The following is a 13,146-nucleotide window of genomic DNA, read 5'->3' as shown; positions in this document are numbered from 1 at the left end:
ATTTCGCAGCCAAGGACAACATACCGAAGGTCAGGCAAAAAAGAACAATAAGGGGAGGGGGTACGGAAATACAGATAACCCACGATGGGCCAAACCAAAATATACAAAACTTTTACAATCACATGTACAATATTGATATGAACAAGTGATGGTACACCAAAGAAAAACATTAGCTATGCAGCTGTAATTAACTAAAAAAAAAAATACACAGAATTATTATTATTATCAAATTATTAACATCCCCTCTTGACCTGGCCTATTTGAATTGGTCCTTGTGTGCAACTTGGTGCATAATCTAGGGGAACAACATCACACTGCTACATAAGGATCCATCCTTGTCCAAACACACCAACACAGTCGTGAAGAAGGCATGACAACGCCTCTTCCCCGGGGGCTGAAAAGATTTGGCAGGGTCCCTCAGATCCTCAAAACAATCTACAGCTGCACCGTTGAGAGCATATTGTCTGCATCACCGCTTGCATGGTATGGAAACTGCTTAGCATTGACAGCAAGGCGTTACAGAGGGTAGTGTGTATTGCCCAGTACATCACTGGGGCTGAGCTCCCTGCCATCCAGGACCTCTAAACCAAGAGGTGTCAGAGGAAGGCCCTAGAAGTGGTCAATGACTCAAGCCACCCAACTAAGCTACCTGGGGCGGTGTGGTTAGAGCGTTGGGCCAGTAACCGAGCTGACAAGGTAAAAATCTGTCCCTCTGCCCCTGAACAAGGGTGTTAACCCACTGTTCCCCAGTAGGCCGTCATTGTAAATAAGAATTTGTGCTTAACTGTCTTGTCTACTTAAATAAAGGTTTACATTTTTTTTAGCTAACATTGATGTTGACAGGCACGCTAGCTCACACTAAACCATGGAAACAATTGACATCAAACTTTATCGGTACAGCATTATAATGTCATTATTAGGCTGGACACATTACATTTTTAATGTATTTTTTTCTAATAAAAAGTAGTTAATTGCATCTACGGTGGAGCCCAGTTTCATAATATTATAATTCACCCTGCCAGCTCCTATTAGTTCTATTGAGCACTGTGGCACCAACTCGCCTTCCAAACATTCTAATCCCATGTTGTTGTACTGTCTCACAATGGCAGCTTCGCTATAGTTGGCCATGGAGACCTGCTCACGTTGTTAATAGTTATAATGTAAACAACAAATTACTAATGTTACTCTGAGGTCGTCCCATTGCTTACTATAGGGAAATATGTGCATGTATGTCTATTTCGCCAAATATCTCGCAATGTGTATATTTTGATGTATATATGTCATTGTCATCAAACGCTAGACCAGAAAGTCAGAAGTTGACATTATTTTCCTATTTTATTTACTCGTTATGCAGACATAAGCACACTTGGCACCATTGAGGTGCGTTTATTAACTTTCTACACGAGTTGTTATTTTTCAGTTTTGTCATAGATTTTTCAGTTTTGTCATAGATTTTACCACTACAGATTGTAGTGGTAAAATAAAATGGGATACATGTTATGGTGCCATTTAGGCTAAATGGGATTCGAAGCTTCACTCCAGTCAAAACAGGCTCTGCGAACGTTCGATTCCATTCATTTACTACGGGCTCGCGCTAGTGTTCCAGTTTAGACAACGTTCTAAAGCCTTTTGACTCGTTCTATTGTCCAGCCCATCTTTATTAAACAATAGCTGTAGCATGTCAGCCGACCACCTGACGCCTCTGACTAATATTAGTTAGTGACCTGTGCATAATCGTTGAGACCATGCATGCTAGCTAACGTTAGCTTCTTAGCAAAATAAACTATTTCACGCCTCACTTGCCCCATAATGACTGGATTGGGAATAATCTGTATCCCATATTTCATCTCGTTTAATTCCTCCAGATTCAAGAAACCCGAGACGGATAGCAGACATGTCAAAAAGAAAACGTACAATCCCCTCAACCACCTAATCAGTGAAGCAGCCATGATGGATAGTTAGCAACATCAAAGATAATTTATAACTAACCCACGACAGTTCACCTGTGTCGTATACAGTGTAAGTAAATGAAGCATAGTAGGCCAAAATAGTAAGGAGGTAGGCATAGCCAAGCACGAGCTAGCGAGATCCTATTGGCGCGTTGTAGCATTATTTTGCATATTTCCGTTAAGGAACGCCTCACCTGTGAAGTGCGCATTTGCACAAACTCAATTCAGCCTTGCACTCCTTCTAAACAACACATTTTGTTTTTAAAAGTTGGCAAAGCGTTATGTCCATAACTTAAAGCACTGTGTTCGTAACAGATTAACGTAAACTCACCCCATTCCGTACAAATGTGCGCAACCGCGACATTCAAATGAGGCTGCAAATAAAACTAATGGGACTGTTGACTTCAAAATCGGGGGTGTGAACTACGTTTCAATTCATGCGTTGATAGACATGGTAATAGCTCTATAGTATTGGAGAAAAGTTGAAAAAACTGACCCTCCGTTACATCGTGACGTTTCATGCCGTAACGTACAGCACGCGTAAAGCAATTAATTATGTTTTACAATCTCTCTCCACCAGGTGTAGCACTTCTCTCATCGTTTAAAAACAAGAAATGGACAGTGACGGGGTAAGGGGGATACCTAGTCATTTTTTGCGTCGTCACTATTTTATTTATTTTATTTCACCTTTATTTAACCAGGTAGGCAAGTTGAGAACAAGTTCTCATTTACAATTGCGACCTGGCCAAGATAAAGCAAAGCAGTTTGACACATACAACGACACAGAGTTACACATGGAGTAAAACAAACATATAGTCAATAATACAGTATAAACAAGTCTGTAAGCGATCATGACTCTCAAAATACAATGTTTACCTCTGAAGATCAATTTAGCACCGCCCTAAAAACCCGATTCAAATTCGACACAAACCTTCAAATAGTTATGTAATGACACATCATATAATCTCTTTATAGTGTTTTATTTACATTTTAGAGCCGATAAGGTGATAAATTGGATCGAGTGGGAAAAAAAGCAGTTTTCCCACACGTGATCTCTCCTCACTATCAGGCATTAGTTTCGCTTCCCCACCCGCCATTTTTAAAAAGACCCGACAGAGCTCATTGCCTTCTTGAATTATGCAGAAACTGGCTGCGTGGAGGTCATGTCATTTATTTTGTTGGAAAGGGGAGAAATTGTGCTTTACAATGGTATTAACATTACAGTTGGTCTGGAAGTATTACGTTTTTGGGGCACTAAAATGAGGTCAATTGTATGGACCAAGGCAATGTACAAAAGTGAGTGAGTTTACGTTATAGTTTTGGGAACAGAAACATGTATTAAGATCAGATGTTTCATCGATGAGAAAATGTGCAGAATGTCGGCCAAGGTTCACCTAGTTCTATTCTCTCCCACTACCAGCGACTGGACTTTCTCTCACTACCACATTTGGAGGTGAGAAAATGTTCAAAACGGATGCTTCTGCTTTATAGCCCCTTTGACATGTCTGAGTTACCCATTCTGTCTGTTGCTACATATGTCAGAGATCTTCTGTTATTTATGTGGGTCGTCACTAGTTACCGCAAAGTCATAAGCCCCGCCTATTTCTAAAATGTATCTTAAAATGTGACGTTAAACGTAACCCTAAACTTAGCTTTAGACCAAAAAGTACATTTTTGTTTTCAACCATTTTTACGATATAGCCACTTTGTGGCTGTGTTATCTAATGGAAACATTTTTTTTTGTCCAAAGAAATGAAACGTATGACATGGTTGTTGTGGATAGGACAAAATGGACATAAAATACCACTTCATAGGTTAGTTTACATGTCAATCAAATCCATTACGTTGCCCTATTGGATAATTTAAAAAAAATCCAGAATCCCTCCTTTTGGTCCGAATAATAAAAGCCTGTATAGGTCATTTTGTCAACAAGGCAGCATGATGCATCGTCCAGAAACATACATCTCTTTCCCATTAAGTAAATGTTTGAATTTTCTGGAATTCATTGGGAAGGCAGATAAAGCAAAAGCAACCATTTTTGCCTGAGAACACAGAATCCTACAAGTTACTACACGTGCTTAATTACGTCACTTTTGTTTTGAATGGGGCACCAGGCTCATGCCCGGGAGGTAGCCCGGTTTCCCAAATCGAATGCAATCAAGTGTGTCAGACAATGCAAAACGCCCGTGTGAGATTTATAAAACACCCTCATTGATTTGGTTTCAGATTCTATAGTCATGGCCAAAGGTTTTGAGAATGACGCAAATATAAATGTTCACAAATTCTGCTGCCTCAGTTTGTATGATGGCAATTTGCATCTACTACAGAATGTTATGAAGAGTGATCAGATGACTTGCAATTACTTGCCAAGCAAATTAATTGAATCCCCAAAAACATGTCCACTGCATTTCAGCCCTGCCACAAAAGGACCAGCTGACATCATGTCAATGATTCTCTTGTTAACACAGGTGTGAGTGTTGACGAGGACAAGGCTGGAGATCACTCTGTCGAGCTGATTGGAGTTCGAATAACAGACTGGAAGCTTCAAAAGGAGGGTGGTGCTTGGAATCATTGTTCTTCCTCTGTCAACCATGGTTACCTGCAAGGAAACACATGCCGTCATCATTGCTTTGCACAAAAAGCGCTTCACGGGCAATGATATTGCTGCCAGTAAGATTGCACCTAAATCAACCATTTATTATCAAGAACTTCAAGGAGAGTGGTTCAATTGTTGTGAAGAAGGCTTCAGGGCGCCCAAGAAATTCCAGCAAGCGCCAGGACCGTCTCCTAAAGTTGATTCAGCTGCGGGATCGGGGCACCACCAGTACAGAGCTTGCTCAGGAATGGCAGCAGGCAGGTGTGAGTGCATCTGCACGTACAGTGAGGCGAAGACTTTTGGAGGAAGGCCTGGTGTCAAGAAAGGTAGCAAAGAAGCCACTTCTCTCCAGGAAAAACATCAGGGACAGACTGATATTCTGCAAAAGGTACAAGGATTGGACTGCTGAGGACTGGGGTAAAGTCATTTTCTCTGAATCACCTTTCTGATATTTTGGGGCATCCGGAAAAAAACTTGTCTGGAGAAGACAAGGTGAGTGCTACCATCAGTCCTGTGTCATTCCAACAGTGAAGCATCCTGAGACCATTCATGTGTGGGATTGATTCTCACCCAAGGGAGTGTGCTCACTCACAAGTTTGCCTAAGAACACAGCTTTGAATAAAGAATGGTACTAACACATCCTCGAGAGCAACTTCTCCCAACCATCCAGGAACAGTTTGGTGATGAACAATGCCTTTTCCAGCATGATGGAGCACCTTGCCATAAGGCAAAAGTGATAACTAAGTGGTACAGGGAAACAAAACATCAATATTTTGGGTCCATGACCAGGAATCTCCCCAGACCTTAATCCCATTGAGAATTTGTGGTCAATCCTCAAAGAGGCGGGTGGACAAAGAAAACCCCACAAATTCTGACAAACTCCAAGCATTGATTATGCAAGAATGGGATGCCATCAGTCAGGATGTGGCCCAGAAGTTAATTGACAGCATGCAAGGGCGGATTGCAGAGGTCTTGAAAAAGCAGGGTCAACACTGCAAATATTGACTCTTTGCATCAACTTCATGTAATTGTCAACAAAAGCCTTTGACACTTATTAACTGCTTGTAATTATACTTAGACTGAATTAGCTAACTTTGAAAATTAATATTTGTGTCATTCTCAACTTTTGGCCATGACTGTATAGACCAGGCCAGGTCATCACTAGTTACCACAAAAGCAAAGTCAGAAGGCCTGCCTACTTCACCAATCAGATGAAGGAGTGTGATGACGTTTTCCCTTCCAAACCAATCGGACAAGGGAGTGTGATCATGCATTTTCCCATTCGCGGGAAACGCCTCATTTTCGAAATGGTATATCTGGAGTTCAAGTTTTAGGACCAAATAGAGGTGGGGAGAGAGAGGACCCTGTCTTTCAAAGATTATTTTAAAAAATTCCAAATTACTTCACAGATCTTCATTGTAAGGGGTTTTAACCCTGTTTCCCATGCTTGTTCAATGAACCATAAACAATTAATGAACATGCACAAGTGGAACGGTCGTTAAGACACTAAAATCTTACAGATGGTAGGCAATTAAGGTCACAGTTATGAAAATGTAGGACACTAAAGAGGCCTTTCTATTGTCTCCAAAAAACAACAAAAGATAGATGCCTAGGGTCCCTGCTCATCTGCATGAACGTGCCTTAGGCATGCTGCAAGGAGGCATGAGGACCACAGGTTTTGTCTCACCAGGGGTGATGGTAGGATTTGCGTTTATCGTCGAAGGAATGAGCATTACACTGTGGCCTGTACTCTGGATCGGGATCGATTTGGAGGTGGAGTCTGGGGCGGTGTGTCACAGCATCATCGGACTGAGCTTGTTTTCATTGCAGGCGCCTCAATGCTGTGTGTTACAGGGAAGACATCCTCCTCCCTCATGTGGTACCCTTCCTGCAGGCTCATCCTGACATGACCCTCCAGCATGACAATACCACCAGCCATACTGCTCGTTCCGTGTGTGATTTCCTGCAAGACAGGAATGTCAGTGTTCTGACATGGCCAGCGAAGAGCCCGGATCTCAATCCCATTGAGCACGTCTGGGACCTGTTGGATCAGAGGGTGAGGGCTAGGGCCATTCCCCTTCAGAAATGTCTGGGAACTTGCAGGTGCCTTGGTGGAAGAGTGGTGTAACATCTCACAGCAAGAACTGGTAAATCTGGTGCAGTCCATGAGGAGATGCACTGCAGTACTTAATGCAGTTGGTGGCCACACCAGACTGTTAATTTTCATTTTTGACACCCCCCCTCCCTCTATTTCTGTTAGTCACATGTCTGTGGAACTTGTTCAGTTTATGTCTCGGTTGTTGAATCTTATGTTCATACAAATATTTACACATGTTAAGTTTGCTGAAAATAAACGCAGTTGACAGTGAGAGGATGTTTCTTTTTTTGCTGAGTTTAGCTGAAGGCGTGTTGAGTATAATTAGTGAGAACGATCAGTAGACAACAGTGAAGTCCAAGAATGGATTGTTGGAACACCTATTGTCTGTCTTTAACCTGTTTTGGAGACTGGTTTTTCGTTATTTATCTTCCCTATTGAACATACTATTCTCCATCTTAAATATTATCATTTATTTAGATATTGGAGTACCTGAGGATGAATTAGAAACATCTTTTCACTTGTTTGGACAAACTTTACCAGTAACTTTTTGGATTTGTTTGTATGCATGTTGAACGAGTGGATTACTGAGATCGTTGGCGCCAGCTAAATAGACTTTCTTGGATATAAAGAAGGACTTTATCGAACAAAAGGAGGAAGATCTTCAAAGGTTTAGTGATTTATTTAATAAATATTTGTGATTTTGTGACGCCTGTGCTGGTTGAAAAAGTATTTTGGTGTGGGGCGCTGTCCCCATCTGCGTTTTTTATTTTTAATGTCGCACTCTGCAATTTCACCGGATGTTGTCGTAGGTTCAGGTGCCCAAAAAGGTATTTAAAAGACTGAGTTTTACCTCCTTGTAAAAAGACCCCGATGAAGGTAATTTGAGACTGATATGTTGGTGAATAAGATCCATTAAAATGTTTTATCTGCTCTACCACGCACCACTCTGGTAAAGTTAAACAACTTCTCTCATACTCAGCCTTCTGAAAAAAGCTTCTCCCAACCAGGTTTGACACCTACTCCTGTTGCCTGCTGCACTGCTGCTTGGATCCCACCCGGAGATCTGTTCCTCATCTGCCCTTTCTCCCCATGTCTGTTACAGGTACCCCCGCCACATTCCCCCCACGTCAGCTCTCCCGAGCTTTCGCTCGCTTCCAGCACACACGCACATACACAAACACAAACACTGCAGACTTTGGGCAAATCTGAATTTTATGTAAGCTAACTAACTTATGTGAGCTTACTCAGAAACGCTTTAATTACCTTGGATATAGGCCTACTATTCATTTATTTTATCACAGACTTTTACAGCCTACTTGACTCAGAGCTACTCTCTCAAGGGCGAGTGACTCTTTGAACTTACAATGGCTAGCAGACAATGTTTGTTCCCACACTTGCGAGACTGACTCTCTATTGGTTACACGGACTCTTGGCCTCCCATCCTATTCTAACCACCTCTTGCCAGCTTTTTTATTCATGCTACTTGATGAAATTGTTGTACAATATGATCTTGTTACCATCTGATGCACATTCAAATGTCATACAAAATCAACACTGCAGAGTTCCCCTCTACCGTGCCCTGATTGTATTACTGATGATGATATCTTGAAATGTGCATGTACACACTAGCCCATCTACTGTTGCTAGCCCCAATTCTGACTTGTGCTCTATCTGTTTCACTGATTTCTGCTCTCGTAAAAGCCTTGGTTTTCTGCACGTTAACACTAGAAGCTTATTACATAAAATGTATCAATTGAAAGTGTGGATTCACAGCTCCAATCCAGATGTGTTGGTCATTTCTGAGATGTGAGGTTAAATTCACACAGGACAATGGATAAGACAGGAGAAGTACTCCAGATATAACAAACTGACCCTAGCCCCCTGACAAACTACTGCAGCATAAATACTGGATGCTGAGACAGGAGGGGTCAGGAGACACTGTGGCCCCTTCCGAGGATACCCGCGGACATGGCCAAACAGGAAGGATATATCCCCACCCACTTTGCCAAAGCACAGCCCCCACACCACGAGAGGGATATCTTCAACCACCAACTTACCATCCTGAGACAAGGCTGAGTATAGCCCACAAAGATCTCCGCCACGGCACAACCCAAGGGGGGGCGCCAACCCAGACAGGAAGATCACATCAGTGACTCAACCCACTCAAGTGACACACCCCTACTAGGGACGTCATGAAAGAGCACAAGTCAGCCAGTGACTCAGCCCCTGTAATAGGGTTAGAGGCAGAGAATCCCAGTGGAAAGAGGGGAACCGGCCAGGTAGAGACGGCAAGGGCGGTTCGTTGCTCCAGAGCCTTTCGTTCACCTTCACACTCCTGGGCCAGACTACACTCAGTCATATGACCCACTGAAGAGATGAGTCTTCAGTAAAGGCTTAAAGGTTGCCTACATGGGTAGGCAGACCATACCATTAAAATGGAGCTCTATAGGAGAAGGCCCTGCCTCCAGATGTTTGCTTAGAAATTCTAGGGACAATTAGGAGGCCTGCGTCTTGTGACCGTAGCATACGTGTAGGTATGTACGGCAGGACCAAATCGGCGAGATGGGTAGGAGCAAGTCCATGTAGTGCTTTGTAGGTTAGCAGTAAAACCTTGAAATCAGCCCTTGCCTTGACAGGAAGCCAGTGTAGGGAGGCTAGCACAAGAGTAAAATGATCAAATCTTTTGGTTCTAGTCAGTATTCTAGCAGCCGTATTTAGCACTAACTGAAGTTTATTTAATGCTTTATCCGGGTAGCCGGAAAGTAGAGCATTGCAGTAGTCTAACCTAGAAGTAACAAAAGCATGGATTCATTTTTCTGCATAATTTCTGGACAAAGTTTCTGATTTTTGCAATGTTACGTAGATGGAAAAAAGATGTCCTTGAAACAGTCTTGTTATGTTCGTCAAAAGAGAGATCAGGGTCCAGAGTAACGTCAAGGTCCTTCACAGTTTTATTTGAGACGACTGTACAACCATTAAGATTAATTGTCAGATTCAACAGAAGATCTCTTTGTTTCTTAGGACCGAGAACAAGCATCTCTGGTTTGTCTGAGTTTAAAAGTAGAAATTTTGTAGCCATCCACTTCCTTATGTCTGAAACACAGGCTTCTGGCGAGGGCAATTTTGGGGCTTCACCATGTTTCATTGAAATGTACAGCTGTGTGTCATCCGCATAGCAGTGAAAGTTAACATTATGTTTTCGAATGACATCCCCAAGAGGTAAAATATATAGTGAAAACAATAGTGGTCCTAAAACAGAACCTTGAACACCAAAATTTACAGTTGATTTGTTAGAGGACAAGCCATTCACAGAGACTGTCTGTGTAGATCAATTTGGGTTTCCAATCTCTCCAAAAGAATGTGATGAGCAGCACTAAGGTCTAGGAGCACGAGGACAGATGCAGAGCCTCGGTCTGATGCCATTAAAATGTAATTTACCACCTTCACAAGTGCAGTCTCAGTGCTATGATGGGGTCTAAAACCAGACTGAAGCATTTCGTATACATTGTTTGTCTTCAGGAAAGCAGTGAGTTGCTGCACAACAGCCTTTTCTAAAAATGTTGAGAGGAATGGAAGATTCGATATAGGCCAATAGTTTTTTTATATTTTCTGGGTCAGGGTTTGGCTTTTTTAAGAGAGGCTTTATTACTGCCACTTTTAGTGAGTTTGTACCCATCTGGTGGATAGAGAGCCGTTTATTATGTTCAACATAGGAGGGCCAAGCACAGGAAGCAGCTCTTTCAGTAGTTTAGTTGGAATAGGGTCCAGTATGCAGCTTGAAGGTTTAGAGGCCATGATTATTTTCATCATTGTGTCAAGAGATATAGTACTAAAACACTTAAGCGTCTCTCTTGATCCTTGGTCCTGGCAGAGTTGTGCAGACTCAGGACAACAGCTTTGAAGGAATACTCAGATTTAAAGAGGAGTCTGTAATTTGCTTTCTAATAATCATGATCTTTTCCTCAAAGAAGTTCATGAATTTATTACTGCTGAAGTGAAAGCCATCCTCACTTGGGGAATGCTGCTTTTTAGTTAGCTTTGCGACAGTATAAAAAATAAATTTCGAATTGTTCTTATTTTCCTCAATTAAGTTGGAAAAATAGGATGATCGAGCAGCAGTAAGGGCTCTTCGATACTGCACGGTACTGCCTTTCCAAGCTAGTCGGAAGACTTCCAGTTTGGTGTGGCGCCATTTCTGTTCCAATTTTCTTGAAGCTTGCTTCAGAGCTGAGAAATGTTTTTAGTTTTTAGGGGTGTAACTGCATCTAGGATATTGCGCAAGGTTAAATTGAGTTCCTCAGTTAGGTGGTTAACTGATTTTTGTCCTCTGATGTCCTAGGGTAGGCAGAGGGAGTCTGGAAGGGCATGAAGGAATCTTTGTGTTGTCTGTGAATATATAGCACGACTTTTGATGCTCATTGGTTGGGGTCTGAGCAGATTATTTGTTGCAATTGCAAATGTAATTAAATGGTGGTCCGATAGTCCAGGATTATGAGGAAAAACATTAAGATCCACAACATTTATTCCATGGGATAAAGTATGACTGTGACAGTGAGTAGGTCCAGAGACATGTTGAACAAAACCCACTGAGTCGATGATGGCTCTGAAAGCCTTTTGGAGTGGGTCTGTGGACTTTTCCATGTGAATATTAAAGTCACCAAAAATGTGAATATTATCTGCTATGACTACAAGGACCGATAGGAATTTAGGGAACTCAATGAGGAACGCTGTATATGGCCCAGGAGGCCTGTAAACAGTAGCTATAAAAAGTGATTGAGTAGGCTGCATAATTTCATTACTAGAAACTCAAAAGTTGAAAACGTCATTTTTTTTTGGTAAATTGAAATTTGCTATCGTAAATGTTAGCTGCACCTCCGCCTTTGCCTGGAACCAAAAAGGTTTCTTCAAAGGGTTCTCCTATGGGGACAGTCAAAGAACCCTTTTAGGTTCTAGATAGCACCTTTTTCTTTTCTAAGAGTGCATGATGATATCATGATTTGAACTGAGATCATGACATGAACAGCCAACAACATAGGAGTTCCCTCAGCTGCAAGGTTCTTACTGGTCCTAAGGGAATGGTATTGCCAGTGGGCTGGGCGGGGACGCCCAACCGGCCTTTAGTGTGGTCAATCGGAAGAGATCAATATAGGGAAAAGGTCATTACATTTAAGTCATTTAGCAGGCGCTCTCATCCAGAGTGACTTAAAGGAGCATTTAGGGTTAAGTGCCTTGCTCAAGGGTACAGACAGATTTTTCACTTGGTCGGCTCGGGGATTCAAACCAGTGACCTTTCGGTTACTGGCCCAATGCTCTTAAGGGGCCGATTCTGACCCGAGTTAAGCATGCATAAATGGAACGTAATTCTCTTTTTTTCTCTATGCGTACTGTTAGGTTCTTATTTTTCAGAGTAAATAACTCACGGACACTAGAGAAGCTTTAACCAAGTTTAATCATTCCCCAAAGGTTCTGTACAGCTATAAACAGACAGCAAATGATTTCAGACATCACAGTTTATATGCATCCTACTTAATACACTCCCCTTTCTCTCCAATCCTTACATTTTATGGCTCTCCACAGGAAAGAAGGTAACCAGATACCAACTCTGATTACTCCCTTAAGGGGAACTGACCTCACCCCTCACCTCCTGACCTCCAACCCTCCTTCACCTAATCCACAGATATCCATCTGTCTTCCCTATATCAACACATCGCTCTCCTCTCCTCCATCAAACATATTCCAAAGCCTTCTGGCTTTTTACAAACTCTTTCTATTCAAGGCTTTGTCTCTATCATTTATTTAATATCTCAATGTTCAAAGTTTAGCCAATTCTAACAGTACTCTGACCTTGAACTTAAGCATGAGAATAGCATTCTATTCACCCGCTATGCGTTTGGGGTGGAGATAGAATAAATGAAGATGTGGCGGAGATGTCTCCAGATAAGCATATTCTGACCTTGATTTAATTCCTTAAATAATGCCACCATCTTGACGAGCAAGGAAACCATTAATCAGTGGTGTACTGAAGAAAAAATATTTTAAAGTACTACTTAAGTAGTTTTTTGGGGTATCTGTAATTCACTTTACTATTACTTACTTACTTTACTTTTACTTCACTACATTCCTAAAGAAAATGATGTACCTTTTACTCCATACATTTTCCCTGACACCCAAAAGTACTCGTTACATTTTGAATGCTGGACAGGAAAATGGTCCAATTCACACACTTATCAAGTGAAAATCCCCAGTCATCTCTACTACCTCTGATCTGGTGAACTCACTAAACACAAATTATTAGTTTGTAAATTGTTGGAGTGTGCCCCTGACTATCTGTAAACAAATATATATATTTTTTAAACAAATGGTGCTGTCTGGTTTTCTTAATATAAGGACTTTGCTTTTAATTTTAATACTTAAGTAATTTTTTTCAATTACATTTACTTTTAATACTTAAGTATATTTAAAACCAAATACTTTTAGACTTTTACTCAAGTAATATTTTACTG

Source organism: Oncorhynchus masou, chromosome 5, assembly GCF_036934945.1.
Source record: "Oncorhynchus masou masou isolate Uvic2021 chromosome 5, UVic_Omas_1.1, whole genome shotgun sequence".
In the NCBI taxonomy this organism is placed as follows: domain Eukaryota; kingdom Metazoa; phylum Chordata; class Actinopteri; order Salmoniformes; family Salmonidae; genus Oncorhynchus; species Oncorhynchus masou.
This window is presented reverse-complemented; position numbering follows the sequence as displayed.